Below are 17,655 nucleotides of genomic sequence, written 5' to 3' on the forward strand. Positions count from 1 at the left end.
GCTTGGTCACGGACAGTGAAGAAACGGGGAGTGGATGAAAGCTGAAGACAGAGGATGGGTGCGCAATTGCTGATTGGAGAGAACAGAGTTCCTATACTAGAGACTGGGTAGCTGTGTGACACCATTTTCACCGCTCCTGCACATGTGCATACACACGTATGAGCAACACAACAATCTACCCCAGTAGGCTAGCAGCACCATCTAGTGGAGAAAGGAGCCGTTACACTTAGCCTCACCCAGTTGGGCCAACATCACACTTCAAAAACACAAGTCTCTCCTCCTGCTTGTTTATAAACTATAAAGCGCTTCATAGTCTGACTTCTAGGGGAAAACAAAGTAATTTCAGTCGTATTTCAGTCGCTGGCAGGTCCATCTATTCAATTTTCTTTCTTTCCTTTTTTTCTTTTTTCTCTTTTTCGTTTCTTTTCTTTTTCTTGAATACAGAAAGAAAAAAATCATCTTTGTTTTTAATTTTTATTAACAATATTTTTCTTTAAATTTTTCTACTATAATTTTTACTTTTGTGTAAATTTTTTTCAAATTCTACTTTACTTCCATCATTTCATTTTAGTCTACTTCAGTGTATTCATTTTTTCAAATTATCTGAAGATTTCCTTTTTTTTTTTCTCCTTTCCCCTTTTTTCTCTAATCTATCAAGCCACTTTCAACACCCAGACCAAAACACACCTAGGATCTAGCATCATTTATTCAATTTTTGTGTGTGTGTGTTAATTTTTTAATTTTAATATTTTTTAATTTTAATTTTTTTGATTTTAATTTTTTCTACCTCATTAATTCCTTTTCTCCCTTCAAAATGATGAATGAAGGAATTTACCCCAAAAGAAAGAACATGAAGAAATGACACCAGGGGACTTAACCAACACAGATACAAACAAGATTTCTGAACCATAATTTAGAATCATGATAATAAGAATACTAGCTGGAGTCAAAAGTAGATTAGAATCCTTTTCTGCAGAGATAAAACAACTAAAAACTAGTCAGGATGAAAAAAAAATGTTATAAATGAGCTGCAATCATGAATGGATGCCACAGCAGCAAGGATGGAGGAGGCAGAACAGAGAATCAGCAATATAGGGACCAAACTTATGGAGAATAAAGAGGCAGAAACAAAGAGCAGATGAAGGCAAAATAGCATGATTTATGAATTCAAGAAATCAGTGACTCATTAAAAAGGAACAACATCAGAATCATAGGGGTCCCTGAAGAGGACGAGAGAGAGATAGGGGTAGAAGTGTTATGTGAGTAAATCATAGCCGAAAACTTTCTCCTAACTTGGGGAAAGACACAGACATCAAAATCCAGACAGCACAGAGGTCTCCCATTAAATTCAACAAAAACCAACCATCAACAAGGCATATCATAGTCAAATTCACAAAATACTCAGGCAAGGAAGGATCATGAAAGCAGCAAGGAAATAAAAGTCCTTAGCCTACAAGGGAAGACAGATAAAGTTTGAAGCACACCTATCCACAGGCTTGGCAGGCCAGAAAGCAGTGGCAGGATATATTCAGTGTCCTGAATCAGAAAAATATGCAGCCAAGAATTCTTTATCCAGCAAGGTTGTCATTCAAAATAGAAGGAGAGATAAAAAGTTTCCCAGACAAACAAACAAAAATTAAGGGAGTATGTGACCACTAAACCAGCCCTGGCAAGAAATTTTAAGGGGGACTCTCTGAGGGAAGAAAAGATGAAAATATAAATAAATAAATAAATAAATAAATAAATAAATAAATAAATAAATATCAAAAGCAACAAAAATTAGAAAGGACCAGAGAAAAACACCAGAAACTCTAACTCTACAAGCATGATAATGGCAATAAATTCATATATTTCAGTACTCACTCTAAACATCAATGGACTCGATGCTCCAATCAAAATACATAGTGTAACAGAATGGATAAGAAAACAAGATCCATCTATATGCTGTTTACAAGAGGCCCACTTTAGACCTAAGGACACCTTCAGATTGAAAGTAAGGGGATAGAGAATCATCTATCATGCTAATGGACAACAAAAGAAAGCTGGAGTAGCCATACTTATATCAGACAATCTAGACTTTAAAATAAAGACTGTATCAAGAGATTAAGAAGGGAATTATATCATAATTAAGGGGTCTATCCACCAAGAAGACCTAACAATTCTAAACATTTATGCACCAAATGTGATAGCACCCAAATATATAAATCAATTAATCACAAACATAAAGAAACTCATTGATAGTAATGCCATAATAGTAGGAGACTTCAACACCCCACTCATAGCAATGGACAGATCGTCTAATCAAAAAATCAACAAGGAAACAATGGCTTTGAATGACACACTGGACAAGATGGACTTAACAGATATATTTAGAATATTTCATCCTAAAGCAGCAGAATACACATTCTTTTCCAGTGCACATGGAACGTTCTCCAGAATAGACCACATACAGGGACACAAATCATCCCTTAGTATGTACAAAAAGATTGAGATCATACCGTGCATATTTTCAGACCACAATGCTATGAAACTCAAAATCAACCACAAGAAAAAAATTGGAAAGGTAATAAATACTTGAAGACTAAAGAACGTCCTACTAAAGAATGAATGGGCTAACCAAGCAGTTAAAGAGGAAATTTAAAAGTATATAGAAGCCAATGAAAATGATAACACCACAACCCAAAACCTCTGGGATGCAGCAAAGGCTGTCACAAGAGGAAAGAATATAGTAATCCAGGCCTCCCTAAAGAGGGAAGAAAGATCTCAGATACACAACCTAACCTTAAGCCCTAAAGAGCTGGACAAATAAGAGCAAATAAAACCCCAGAACAGCAGAATACAAGAAATAATAAAGATTAGAGCAGAAATCAATGTTATCAAAACAAATAAACAAAAAAAAAAAAAAAAACAGTAGAACAGATCAATGAAACCAGAAGCTGGTTCTTTGAAAGAATTAACAAAATTGATAAACCACTAGCCAGTTTGATCAAAAAGAAAAAGGAAAGGACCCCAATAAATAAAATCAAGAATGAAAGAGGAGAGATCACAACCAACACAGAAGAAATAAAAACAATAATAAGAGAATATTATGAGCAATTATATGCCAATAAAATGGGCAATCTGGAAGAAATGGACAAATTCATAGAATCAGATACATTACGAAAAATGAAACAGGAAGATATAGAAAATTTGAACAGACCCATAACCAGTAAGGAAATTGAATTAGTAATCAAAAATCTCCCAAAAAACAAGAGTCCAGGGCCAGATGGCATTCCAGGGGAATTCTACCAAACATTTAAGGAAGAGTTAACTCCTATTCTCTTGAAGCTGTTCCAAAAAATAGAAATGGAAGGATAACTTCCAAACTCTTTCTATGAAGCCAACATTACCTTGATTCCAAAACCAGACAGAGACCCCACTAAAAAGGAGAACTATAGACCAATTTCCTTGGTGAACATGGATGCAAAAATTCTCAACAAGATATTAACCAACTGGATCCAACAATACATTAAAAAAATTATTCACCACGACCAAGTGGGATTTATCCCTGGGATGCAGGGCTGGTTCAATATCTACAAAACAATTAACATGATCCATTACACCAATAAAAGAAAGGACAAGAACCATATGATCCTCTCAATAGATGCAGAGAAAGCATTTGACAAAATACAGCATCCTTTCTTGACAAAAACCCTCAAGAAAGTAGGGATAGAAGGATCATACCTCGAGATCATAAAAGCTATATATGAACGACCCAATGCTAATATCATCCTCAAGGGGAAAAACTGAGAGCTTTCCCCTAAGGTCAGGAACAAAACAGGGATGTCCACTCTTGCCACTTTTGTTCAACATAGTATTGGAAGTCTTAGCCTCTGCAATCAGACAACACAAAGAAATAAATGGCATCCAAATCGGCCAGGAGGAGGTCAAACTTTCACTCTTCACAGATGACATGATACTCTGTATGGAAAACCCTAAAGATTCCACCAAAAAAAACTTGCTAGAACTGATTCATGAATTCAGCAAAATTGCAGGATATAAAATCAACGCACAGAAATTGGTTGCATTCCTCTACACCAACAATGAAGCAACAGAAAGAGAAACCAAGTAATCAATCCCATTTACAGTTGAACCAAAAACCATAAAATACCTAGGAATAAATCTAACCAAAGAGGTGAAAATCTATACACTGAAAACTATAGAAAGCTTATGAAAGAAACTGAAGAAGACACAAAAAATGGAAAAAAGATCCCATGCTTCTGGATAGGAAGATCAAATATTGTTAAAATGTTGATACTACCCAAAGCAATCTACATATTCAATGCAATCCCTACCAAAATAATACCAGCATTCTTTACAGAGCTAGAACAAACCACCTTAAAATTTGTATGGAACCAGAAAAGATCCCAAATAGCCAAAGCAATCTTGAAAAAGAAAACCAAAGGAGGAGACATCACAGTCCTGGGCTTCAAGCTATACTGCAAAGCTGTAATCATCAAGACAGTATGATACTGGTACAAGAACAGACACTCAGATCAATGGAACAGAAGAGAGAACCCAGAAATGGACCCACAAACATATGGCCAACTGATCTTTGACAAAGCAGGATAGATTATCCAATGGAATAAAGACAGTCTCTTCAGCAAGTGGTGCTGGCAAAACTGGATAACAACACGCAGAAGAATGAACCTGGACCACTTTCTTACACTGTACAAAAAAATAAACTCAAAATGGATGAAAGACCTAAATGTAAGAAAGAAAGCCATCAAAATCCTCGAGGAGAAAGCAGGCAAAAACCTCTTTGATCTTGGCTGCAGTAACTTCTTACTGAACACGTCTCTGGAGGCAAGGGAAACAAAAGCAAGAAGAACTACTGGGACCTCATCAAAATAAAAAGCTTCTGTACAGCGAGGGAAACAATCAGCAAAATGGAAAGTGAACTGCTGGAGAAGATATTTGCAAATGACATATCAGATAAAGGGTTAGTATCCAAAATCTATAAAGAACTGACCAAATTCAACACCCAAAAAACAAATAATCTAGTGAAGAAATGGGAAAAACACATGAATAGACACTTCTCCACAGAAGACATCCAGATGACCAACTGACACATGAAAAATGCTCAACATCACTCATAACCAGGGAAATACAAATCAAAACCACAATGAGATACTACCCCACACCTGTCAGAATGGCTAACATTAACAACTCAGGCAACAACAGATGTTGGTGAGGATGCAGAGAAAGAGGATCTCTTTTTCATTGTTGGTGGGAATGAAAGCTGGTGCAGCCACTCTGGAAAACAGTATGGAGGTTCCTCAAAAAAATTAAAAATAGAACTACCCTATGACCCAGCAATTGCACTACTAGGTATTTATCCAAGAGATACAGGTGTGCTGTTTTTAAGGGACACATGCACCCCCATGTTTATAGCAGCACTATCAACAATAGCCAAAGTATGGAAAGAGCCCACATGTCCATTGATGGATGAATGGATAAAGAAGATGTGGTATACACACACACACACACACACACACACACACACACACACACACAAAACTGAGTATTACTCGGCAATCAAAATGAATGATATCTTGCAATTTGCACCAACGTGGATGGAACTGGAGGGTATTATGCTAAGTGAAATTAGTCAGAGAAAGAGAAATATCATATGACTTCACTCATATGAGGACTTTAAGACACAGAACAGATGAACATAAGGGAAGGGAAGAAAAAATGTTATAAAAACAGGGAGGGGGACAAAGCATAAGTGACTCATAAATATGAAGAACCAGAGGGTTAATGATGTGGGGGATGGATTAAATGTGTAAGGGGCATTAAGGAATCTACTTGTGAAATAATTGTTGTGCTATATGCTAATTTGAATGTAAATTTAAAAAAAAAGAATGAACCTTGCAGCAAAATGGGAAATGCAGTAAGATGATAAACTGAAAAAAAACAAAAAACAAAAAACAAAAACAGAAGAATATGAAAGATAAGAATATTGAAGGTAGGACTTTTTAGAGTTGTGTGATTGATCCTTAGACTATATTTTCCAAAAAATAGTAAGTGCAAATATTTGGAGGGATAACTGAATAGACAATAACAGAGGGGTAAAATCTTGATCATAAAGAAGTCTCAATTTGGAATTTGTAAACGTCATTTCTAATATGAATGTTACAAATTTTTGTTCTTAAAAATAATTATTTATTTAAATAACTCCTGAACAGAAAATCAAAATTATAGCTGAGGTCAGGAGCCACATTTATGATCTTTGGCTATGGAAATTTAAAACTGAGTACAGATCTCTGCTTTAACCAATGAAAATGGGCAAACTAATTTTTGTTTCAAAAAAAAAAATGAAAATACCAATAAAAATAACCTTGATTTCAAGTTAACTCCCTTGTCCTTACTTTTAAGTCTTATTTCCTTGATAGGTGACCAGCTAAATGCTCCCCATCATCCTCTTAACCCTCAACTCTATCCATAGGTACAAACCACATATGCTTTCCATAGCACAACAGTGTAGAAACACTCACCTCCAAGCCTTTTGATGGGGCACTGAAATGTAACTACATGAGACACATCAGTTAATGTGGAAGGAGATAAGACAACAATGTGAAAACTTCTCTGTAATTAGCCTAACCAATTGATGATTGGCTGCTGAAAGATTTAAGCATCCTTTTCCATTAACCAAGTATGGAAGGGGGAGTAAACATTTGTGTAAATGCCTGACTGTCTGGTGGAGCTTTTCTATCTTAATAAAAATAGTGAGGTTCAAAAAATGACAATTTTTAATTTTTTTAATTTCATTTTAATGTTTGTTTATTTTTGAGACACAGAGAGAGAGAGAGAGACAGAGAGAGAGACAGAGAGAGAGAGAGAGAGAGAGAGAGAATGAGTGAGGTAGGGGCAGAGAGAGAGAAAGAGAGGCACAGAACCCAAAGCAGGTACCAGGCTCACAGAGCCCAACATGGGTCTCGAACTCACAGACTGGGAGACCATGACCTGAACTGAAGTCTGACACTCAACCAACTAAGCCACCCAGGTGCCCCAGGAAAAATATCATACTTTCCCAAATGTTATTATTTCAAGGTTTATGCTAGGACTTGGAAAGTAACATAAGACTAAGGCCCCCATTACTCTCCCATCTCCCTTTCCATCAGAGAGGTCCCATGGGGCCCAGGCATCCTATAAGCGTTAGTACAAGGATGTAATGGCAGGATAAAAAAGAGACTGCTCAAAGGCAGTACAAGGAGGTCCTCCCACTCAGGTGGCATGCCTTGGGCTCCATGATAGGAACCAGAAGCCTGAAAGTAAAGCTGGGAAATTGAGGATCATGGATATTGATTCCAAAGTGATGGGCCACAGAGGAGTAATGAAACCAATGTCAGGAAATTGTTCCTTCTGTGGAGCTTTGACATGATACACTAGATAAGTCATAATGTACAAAGTCCCAGAATAGCCAAAGTACTGTTCTCTGTCTAGCAGAACTTCCACAAAGTACTCATGTCCCTGTAGAAAGAGTAGAGTAATATAGGACGTATATGTTTGGTTTGAGGCACATAAAGCAGGTGTTTGAGCTAAATGTTTGATAAGATCAGTAGGTGTCAAAAAGCAAGAGCAACCATGTTTGGTAGGATAATCTCCTTTGCTTGGGTTTCTGTGAATGGACACATGAGTCAGGAGACACCTTTCTTGTCTCTTGCTGCACAGTAGAAGCTTTCAGTCAGATAGACATCTGGATCTATTCTCTACACTCCCTACCTTCTCCAGAGGTTTGACTGACTTACAGCCCCAGGCTTCTAATGAAATGTTTGGTCTTTCTGGTGACCAGTCCCATCCTGAATCATCTCATCACTTAACATAAACTGAGGTGTGATCTAAGGGGCTCAGGAATAAAAAGACACTTTTACCACTCCAGAAATTCCAAGGATTTAGAATCTCCCTCCCAGACACCAGTGACAAAGTCAATTTCTTAATTATATAACAAATTGAAAGAGAGAAAGAAAAGCAAATGTCTAGATCTGCTGATCCAGGACCCACTTCTACAACAAGGATTAATAGAGGTCTATGTCATTCTTGGCCAAGTTTACAGTTGTATCAAGAACTTAAAGATAAAAGCAAGTAAATATTAGTAGTTTGAAGGGTTTTGTTCTGGTGCATTTGCTCCTGTAAGGTCTCATGGACTTGAATGTGCAAACTTAAGCCACCATTCTCATTGCCTCGGACTTATTTGAAAAACACCACATTATTTGTGCTGACTTCTTTTTTGTTCCCATTATGTTCTCACATTTAATAAGTGTTTCTTCACGGGGTGCCTGAGTGGTTCAGTCAATTGAGTATCTGAGCTTGGCATATAATAAACCTTCAATAAACACTTCAGATTAGCTATTACCCATTGATAGTTAATAAAACCCACAGCAATTGATATCTAAAGATATTTCCCAATGTATTTCAGTGCCATTAAAAAGAAAAATAAAAATCTATTAATATCATCATTGAGGAATTACTGGGTTGGGTTCTTTTACCTCTTTAGAAAGGTAAAGAAATGTGAATATCCTTCTTGCTTGATTTCGTAGCTCCTCCACCTTGGGGCACGAGGTCCAGATAAGGAAATCAAGAAATATGCTTGTTTGTTTCCTCCCCGCCCCTGACATCAGATTTGCTAAATGAGACAACTCAAAAACACCTCAGATCAACTGCACATGAAATCTTCATTTTGAAGCTTTTGGAGTCTTTCAATTTTCAGTTTTTGCCACCTCTTTACAGGGGCTAATTCAAAATTCCTATGAGCTATAGTAAAGTCAGACAGCCTTATATTTTTCTTCCCATTTCTAGTGCTTTTGCCACTTAAGATGTTTTGGGATTTGGCCACCCAAGTTGGAGTTTTCTCTTTTGTTTAAGGATCTTATAAATTTTGTTCTGTGCCCTACTAGCCATATAAACTTTTCTCTTGAAATCACTTAATCTATTATCTCTTTAAATGTGTTTTCATTGAGCTTTAAAAATAGTTTGAGGAGGTGTTTGGCCCCAGTCCAGTCCATACAAATTGTTGGAAACAATTAGCAAATGAATCCAAATACTTATGAATGAGATAGTTCCTTCAGAAAGGCACTAACAACTATTTTACCTAAAGGATATAAGAAGAAAGCATGGATGAATGCTTTTTAACTACAGAGAAATTCTTAACTTGAAATAAAACCCTCAACCCCACAAAGCACCAATAAATTTGAAGATACGAAAATTAGAAAAAAAAGTGTAATGATGAAAAGCACCATAGGCAAAATCAAACACTAAAAAAACAAAACAAAACAAAACACAACACCTGATACTCAAATTCCAAAAGGCTAATTTCCCAATTATATGAAAAATATTCTCAGTTAATAAGAGACCAACAGAAAAATAGAAAAAAACTATATATTCTATGAAAATAAATATAAATGGCTTTTAATGTATCAAATAATGATAAACATAAGTCAAAGGAATGCAAACTATAACACCTTTGAGATACCATGCTCAGTCTATTATATTAGCAATGATAGATATTTTTTAAAAAGTCATAACATGCTGCACTGGTGAATGTGTGGAGGAATTCCTATTGCTTGTGAGCATGAATTAGCACAACCTGTATGAACAGGAATTTGGCAATAGCTGTCAAAATCACAAATACCTCACTCTTTGAGGAAGAAATTCCACTGTTGAGGTTATATCCTTAGGTATCTGTTATTAATTGCAGTTTGCCTCTAATAGAAAAACTTGTTATAATTTTAATGTACATGAAAGAGACAAATTAAAAACAAATAATTATGGTAGACCTATACAAGGGAATAGTATGCAGCACTAAAAAGGTAAAAGTTTTAAAAAGTCTCTGTACTAATGGAAATGATCTCTAAAGTAGCCTCTTAATTGAAGAAAGAAGGTGTAGAAGTCTGTGTAAACTATTATAATCAGCTATCTTATATAGTAAGATAGAAAATAGAAGACATTAATACATTTTTTTTATATAACTATCTTAAATTTGCATGACCTATCACTGGAAGGATGCCCAAGAACCTGAGATCATAGGTTTTTGTGGTGAAGGGAACTTGATGTTTGGCACATGAGCTCACATGGAGACTATTCAGTGTACTTCTATTTGTAGCTTTGATTTTTGACCCATTTTCATCTTTTGCCTGCATAAAATAGTTAAATTTAAAAATAAACAATAAAGATGTCTGTAGTTAATAGTTTTGATTTTTTTTAGTTAAAAAATAATAATCTGCACTATTTTGATGACTATTCTGATAAATGAATAAAATATTGGATACAAGGAGAGGTAGGGCAAATAAAAGAGAACATATCAGCCTTATAAGACAGGCTTTAAAGAGTTAGTGGAAACAAATATTTATCAAAAGGTTATCTAAATTAAAATGAGAATTCCGTTTACCCACCTTCTGCAGAATGTAGCTTCCCTGCATACTGAAGAGTCTAGGTCGTCTACACAGAGCATCTGAGAAGGCAAGTCCAGGTCTGGTTAGGAGCTGGTATCTCTAAGTTAGCCCGGTGACCTTGAACAATTTACTGGGTTTTCCTAATTTTTCACTTCGGGTTCCTAATGGGAACCTTTCCTATGGGGAATTTTAATAGGAAAATACAATCACATATTTATTTTAGGAAAGAAGACCTCTTCCCCATTTATCTGTTTCTTAAAGGGGGTGGAGGGATCATCCTTTAGGATAATAGGCAGTACCAAAGACATTGTCCCTGTCCTATGACATTTTTCATCTCCTATGTTCCACACTTGGGGGAATCAGGTTCAGTCTTCTCAGGCCTCACTTATTACATCTAAATAATCAGTTAACTATTTCTCAGTATAATTTTATTGAGGAATAATTGGGAACACCTAACAAGTATAATTGTATATATTTGAAAATATTTTCCATTCTTATTGTCATTATTAATGAAGCAAGAAGGCAAAGAAGGTAACACCCAGAGCAATATTTTAGGAGCTCTTTGGAGCAAAAAGCTATATACAGATGGAGGAATAGGGGTCAGTAGAGGGGGACAGGATAGTAGAATGACAGGAGCTGCTCATTTCATTCAGAGCAGTGAGAAACGTGGGCAAGTTGTATACCCAGTGAGTTGGCTATGGGACCAGTACAAAGTCATGACAATCCAGACATCTCTGACTCTGAAGATGGTACTAAGGCTCCAATGAAACAAAGGACAGAAAAAGGTTTTGGAAATATTATGTAGAACATGTTTTAGCATTTTGGGAGCATCTGGAATGATGCATGGGTAGTATTGCCAGTCAGTTTCCTTGGGAAACCAACTCTGAGACAGAGACTGACACAGTTAACTTCCACTGGAAAGTGCTCTCAGGAGCAACACTTGTGGGAGGGGTGAATGCAGGGTGCAGGAAGGGGCGGAAGGGAAGTTGGGCTGCAGTGCAGTAGCAACAGAGGACTAAGCAGATCCTGTGGGCTCTGGGATTGGCCCTGAAGCATTATTTCAAATTAAGGCAAAGGTGCCCAGCTTGTATCCCCCTTAGTGTTTTACTCTTAACTCCAGATAGTAAAGGAATATTGTCCCTAGGAAGGCAGCACGGTCTTGGGCAAAGCTGCTCTCTTCAGCCAAAAGCTAATTATGGAAACGGACAGACTGGGCTGAGAGCTGTCCACACTAATACTCCCAGCACTTAGGACCTGGGGAAATTAATGCTTCAGTCCTGATGGTGGGCACCTGGTCAACTGCCACAGCATCCAGTACAAATGGGGCCAGCCAGGTTAAGGATGGGATTTTACTCACCAACTGCTGCACGTAATAAAAAATTCAGTTCTGACGAAATATTTTTCTCTAAGAACAGTGTGGATAGACCCATTGCATCTCTTTTCTGAAAAAGAACACCATGTGACTGCTGTGAGTTATTCTTACAGTCATTTCCAGGATTTCTCCAGAATCTGATAGAGGAGGATTTGTGTTTGGCACTGGCATTAACCTATATTCCTGGCATAGGTCTTCATCCCCTCAAACACGCACCTGAGAACTCAAATGGCTCACAGTTGGAACTGCCTGCAATCTTACTAGTGATAACAAAATGGAAAGGTTCAAGCCAAGAAAATTTTAAAAAGACATAAGGCATGACAGATGATGCCTCACACCAAGAATGCCAAGGGCAAGTTAATCCACCCTTACCTGAGGGCATTCAGATATGAAGAAAAGTGTGTACAAATCACAGCTGAGCCCTTCCCAGTCAGCAGGACCAGAAGCAGGGCTGGCCGTATGCGTAGGTGGAGAGAGTGACTGCCTGTACAGTGATTTTGAAGGCCCAGCAAAACCTTACATTTCCAAAGTACTTCCTCCGGATGTAGTTTATTTCCTGAAATTCTACCATGTCCTACTTATGACTCTGATTCTTGTTAAAAATACAACTCTGTAATCATCAGTCCTAAAAAGGTAAGGGCAGAGTGTCATGAGAAGTGAGTTTATTCTTTATCATATCAGGAACTAGCTTGCGACCCTTGGTTAAGACTCTTCTCCTTGGAATTTAGATTCTGTGATTTGGTGGAGTGTCTGTAGTTCTGCTGTCTTTGCTTTTCCTTAAAGACGTCTGTGTGACACCTGGTTATTGCTCATTCCAGACCATCTTCGTCATCATCACCACCCACTTTGAAAATTCTGTTTTGGTTCCATTGCTGCTAATGGATATCTAACAACTGTCTCAAATGTGACAAATAAATGTCTTCTATCCTAAATGCGACAAAATTCTTGGATCGTAGAAGCAGTATGCTCAGCTCAGGAAAAGTTCTCTGCCTTTTCCAGGAACCCTCTCATTAGACTTAGTGTATATGTGTATGTGTGAATGTAACTGTGTGTGTGTGTGTGTGTGTGTGTGTGTGTGTGTGTGTGTGTTGGGGGAAAGAGGATAGAATATGCAGATCTCACCTCTAAGTGTGAGCTCTAATCCTATTCTCTACAATCCCTGCATATTCCCTTGTAGCTCCATCAAGACAACTGATCAGAAACCTTCATAGAAACAGGAAGGCTGGAAGTCTCTTTGGGTATTCTGCAGCTTCAGTGTTTGGTGCAGATTTGGCCCCATTACAGTCCTTCAGTTCCCTTTTTTATTTGCGCCTCAGTGTCCCAGCGGCGTGATTGGAATATTATAATTTGAGTAGATGGTTAAATTAATAGGTGAATTGGCAAAAAGAGTGAATGAAAGTGAAAGACAATTGCCACCTTCCCTGAAGAAAACAACAGGGATGTAATTCTAAGGACAGTTATTTTCTGAACAGGATTAAGGAAATCAACAAAGGGTGTGGAGGCCACTGGTGATTAATAAGAACAAGAAGCCACTACCACCCTTTAGGCTGAAGGGGAAGGAAAAGAGCCACTGGGCAGGGTCTGTGGAGAGAGGTACAGCGACTGCCAGACCCTGATGACAAAACAGGCAGGGAACAGAGAAAGACATCATTTCTTGCTGGTGCCTCCTACTGTCCAAACCCAACTAGAAACCAGAGGGAAAGGGGAATACCCATATTTAATCCTTAGAGACCAGCCCCCAGAGTCCTAGAGGACAGATAAAGGGATCGTAAATGGGGCTTATAAATGGAGAATGGCAGCACAAAGGATACAAAAGTGATTTTTCATGGAAGGGAAATTGCAAGCAGGGATAACATCAAAGAGGGAGCAGAAGGATCCATCAGGGGAAGGGGAAAAACTGTGAAGATGCTGGAGACAATGACAACTAATTCCAGTTATGTGGGATTGGAAATGAATAGTCCTAATGCCTTTAAAGAATTCTGGTTCTTTTTCTATTCGAGATTTTCTCGAGTAGCACTCTTGAGGGCTAGCCGTGTTCTCAAAATAGACAAGCTTAAATAGTGAACTTTTTAGAATAAATAATTTAAAGAATTATAATAATCATTTCCTAGCCACTTTATTGGTATCAGGTACTGTGCTAAAAGATTTACATAATGATCTAGTTTCATTTTCACAAAATCTGTGAGAGATGCTGTATATTATCATCTTTATTTCTTGATTGAAGAAACTGGATAATGGTGGTAGAGTGACTTGCCCAAAGTTGAATTGTGAGGAAATGAGAGAGACAGGCCTGTGTGACTTCCATTCTCCTAAGCATGGATACATTACTTTGCTGTGCTGGTTTGTGAGTAGATCATGTGCATGGACCTTTCTGAAACTTGCATTTGAGCTGGAGGATTCAGCTAGGTTTGTTCTTGCTGGCTACTGCAGGCAATTCACAAGCGGTGGTTTAAAGCTCTGTTAGAGGGCCAAGAAAGGGAACTTAAGTGATTCCCATAACTGTTGAGAAGCTCGATAGGATCAATCAATTCAGAAAATCAAATTTGTAGTTCATTACTCTAAGACGACGCAGATACTTTAGAATCCTGTGTTGCATATGAAGTTAATCATAACCTAAACTATATTACAGCTTCAGAACAAGACCATGTAACAGGTGCCCAAACTACAGTAAGGGAAAGAAGCTGGGAGGGGAACTGAGGTGAGTAAATATCATCGTCTGCTTGTATCATCCAGAAGGGTGTTTTTTTTTCACTGTTTGGCTTTCTCTTGCTGCTCACGGGTAACCAGTCGTGTATGTGTTTCCTCTGTATTGCTCTATGCCTTTATGATGGGTGTGAAAAGATAAACTGAGGCATATTGAACTTCTAAGAGTTTATGTAAGCAAAAATTGATTGGGATCAGGCAGCATCTAATCTAGCAGATAGAAGTGAGCTCCAAGGAGCTTTACAAAATTTTTACAGCCAGAGGGAGGAGGAACAAGGAAATTATACTAGATTTAAAAAAAAGTGTGTTGGTTATTGCAAAATTACTTTCCTTTAGGGGATAACGGGTCTATCAGGCAGATTATCCAACTAGTGCTGATCATGTGATTCCAGAAAGACTGGTTGAAAATTCCATTTCTAAAAGAGCCGAAACTATAATTAGGTTAAGTCTAGGTTTAGTGACATGGGTCTTAGATAAACAAATCCATTTTGGGGCTTGTTGTCTTCTTCTCAACACAGGACATATCACACTGTGTTCTAAATATTTACCTAGCTTTCTCTGTAATTAGAACATAAGCTTCTTGAAAGCACAGCTTGTGTCTTTTACTATCTTTGAATTTTTAACCCTAACACCCTATTTTATCTTTGGAAGCCTATCTTTAATTAGATTGCAAAGATTGATTACAATACTTTAAAATATAGAAACTGCTATTCAGATTTAAGTTATTGGTCTTGTGTCATTTAAAAGCATAGTTGAACTCCTTCAACTTCCTTAGTGGACTGAATTTTTGTATGTCACATTATCATTTAAATGCAGAGGAGAAACTAGCTATTTTTTAGGAACATTTTGGTGAATACTCTTGTAAAGGAAAGAATCACCTTGGAGTTTAAGAGAATTCTGATTTCTATACATCAGGTTTGCTTCAAGCAGTGAGGATCTGTATGTGGCAGGATAGAGAAAAGCTGGGAAGCATAGTTTTGGGGACTGGAATAGAATTTAATATGTATTTTAAAATAAAAATTGCATCTTCACATGGTGAAGTCCATGTTGTGATGATGGAAAGCAAATCTGTATTTTTGTAGCCAGACTTCTACTACAATAATCTTAAAACCACTATAAAATGGAGGTGCTGGTAACCGTGTGGAAATAACAGGAAGAAAAAGAAATCACATGTAACTTCTCATTTCCTTGATAATGACTTCCGTATTTTTCTAAGTTTATTCCACCTCAACTTGGTTTGAATAATATTAAATACAAATGTTTTAGGGATGAGGGTTTTGTTTTATTTTGTTTTCTTATTCCCTCCACTCTCTCACCAGACAATAGAAGAGAAGTGATAGAAGGCAGAATGCTGGTTTGTAGGGGAATGGAGTGACAAGTGGAGGAGTAATTAAAAAGGAGACCAGGAATAATGACATTCAAGTTCAATGGAACAGACATGCAACACTGATAGAAGAAAACATCTGCATCAGTTGTCTTGTTTTTGTTTTAGAGTAAAGAGTTTGATACATAAGATAATAATTATTCTCTGATTCATTCACTGAACAAATAATCAATTACGGAGTAATCACTTGTGTTGGGCACTGGGAATAGAGAAGTAAACACCACCAGGCATGGTCTTGTAATGTTTACTATCAGCCTATGAAGGGAGATCCCTCTTTTCTGGTAGGCGCTGGCCGTGATTCTACAACATTGTCTAGTTAATTTACTCAGCAACTTTATCTGTGAGTCCTCACAACTTATGAGGGTTGATGGGGGGTAAGAGATGAGCTGCCCTGGGGTAATTCCTGGAAGGGAGGGTCATGCACCTGATCAAGTACCCTTTCAGGAGTTGCTTAAATCCAATACATGACATAGGGTCTTCTTGGGAAACACACGTGCATCCTGACTGATACTGTTCTAGGTTAGTCTTCCTAATCAACTTCTCACATTTGGTGGGCAGGGAAACAGAATCACCATCTTCTCATATTATAAAGTCATTGTACTAATGGCATATAATTCTTTTTGAATATTAGTAATTAGTGGTTATATTAAATTCTGTTTGATTATAGAAATTACTGGCTCATGCACCTTCATCACAGTTCCTTATCTTTCATAAAGGTATGAGAAAACCACAACATTCCTCTTCACTATTTTCTCTTGTGGTTGGACCTTCAGTCTCAATCAAAGGAAAAAATTCTGAAAGGGCATACACCTCTAAGCCTTGAGAATCAGATGTGCTCACAGTGACAAGCTTTAGTGTGCTATTGTACTTTTCATACTTAGCTAAACCCGCTGCCCTCTTTCCAACGCCTGCCCTGAAATCATTGCTGACTGTTTTCTATTTTCACAGCATCCACAGCTCTTCTCAAGCTCGCTGACAAGCACCTCAGACCCTGGCACTGAATCTGGCCCTTTCCTGCTCCTTCAGGCCCTGATCCCAAATTTCTGCAAAGTACCCTTACTCTGAGCACTGACTGAGCCTCTGCCACACCAGCGAACATTTCCTTCTCAGCTGTCAGAAGCCCCAGTCCTGGTTTTTCTCCACCTGGTCACAAATGTTATAATGATAAGACCCTTATGTTCGCTACATTTGACTTTATCTTGACTCTTAAAGTATCCATCAAGAATTACTTTTTTTTTTTTTTTTAATGAGAGTGACCTGATGCCTCATCATTCTTAAAGGTGAGTGGTTCCCTAGCCAATGGGAACCAAGTAACGGTACGGAGGAGAGGGTGTAGTCAGATCTCATTAAAATCATCACTCATTTGAAGCATTTCTTTTCCTCAAAATGATGGGATAGCTCCAGTTGATGACGAACAAATGCAGTGTTCATTTTCGTGCTGTCTTTGTTCTGGCTGTTCCTAGTCTCCTGATACTTCTCCAATAGGATATAATTCCAAAGCTCTTATGTTTGATCATATTTGTTCCTGTATATACCTAGTTCTTAAATTCCCCCAGAGAGGTTGATCTGAGTTCAAAGTGAAATATGGATGACTTAACCATATTCCCTATTGCTTTCAAATTAATGCTGCTGGTTGCCAAACAACACAGGGCTTTTCTGGTTGTCTCACAGAATCAGAATGTATTCTGTAGGAGACTATAAGAATCATTGCATCCAAAAGCAACATTTTTATATAATAAGAAAACTGAGGCCTGCACATGCTA

At 37.6% G+C, this 17,655-nt stretch overlaps 1 long non-coding RNA gene across 1 annotated transcript in view; it reads left to right on the forward strand.

The window, feature by feature from the left end:
• LOC132665113 (uncharacterized) overlaps positions 1-17,149 on the forward strand; it is a 41,379-nt gene extending 24,230 nt beyond the window's left edge. The window contains exons 3-4 of the long non-coding RNA XR_009603978.3: positions 14,435-14,503; positions 16,841-17,149. This is a non-coding gene — a long non-coding RNA (uncharacterized LOC132665113). The remainder of the gene's footprint in view (positions 1-14,434; positions 14,504-16,840) is intronic.
• The last annotated feature ends 506 nt before the right edge of the window (positions 17,150-17,655 follow it).

This window comes from Panthera onca, chromosome D3 (assembly GCF_046562875.1).
Source record: "Panthera onca isolate mPanOnc1 chromosome D3, mPanOnc1 haplotype 2, whole genome shotgun sequence".
Taxonomy (NCBI): Eukaryota; Metazoa; Chordata; class Mammalia; order Carnivora; family Felidae; genus Panthera; species Panthera onca.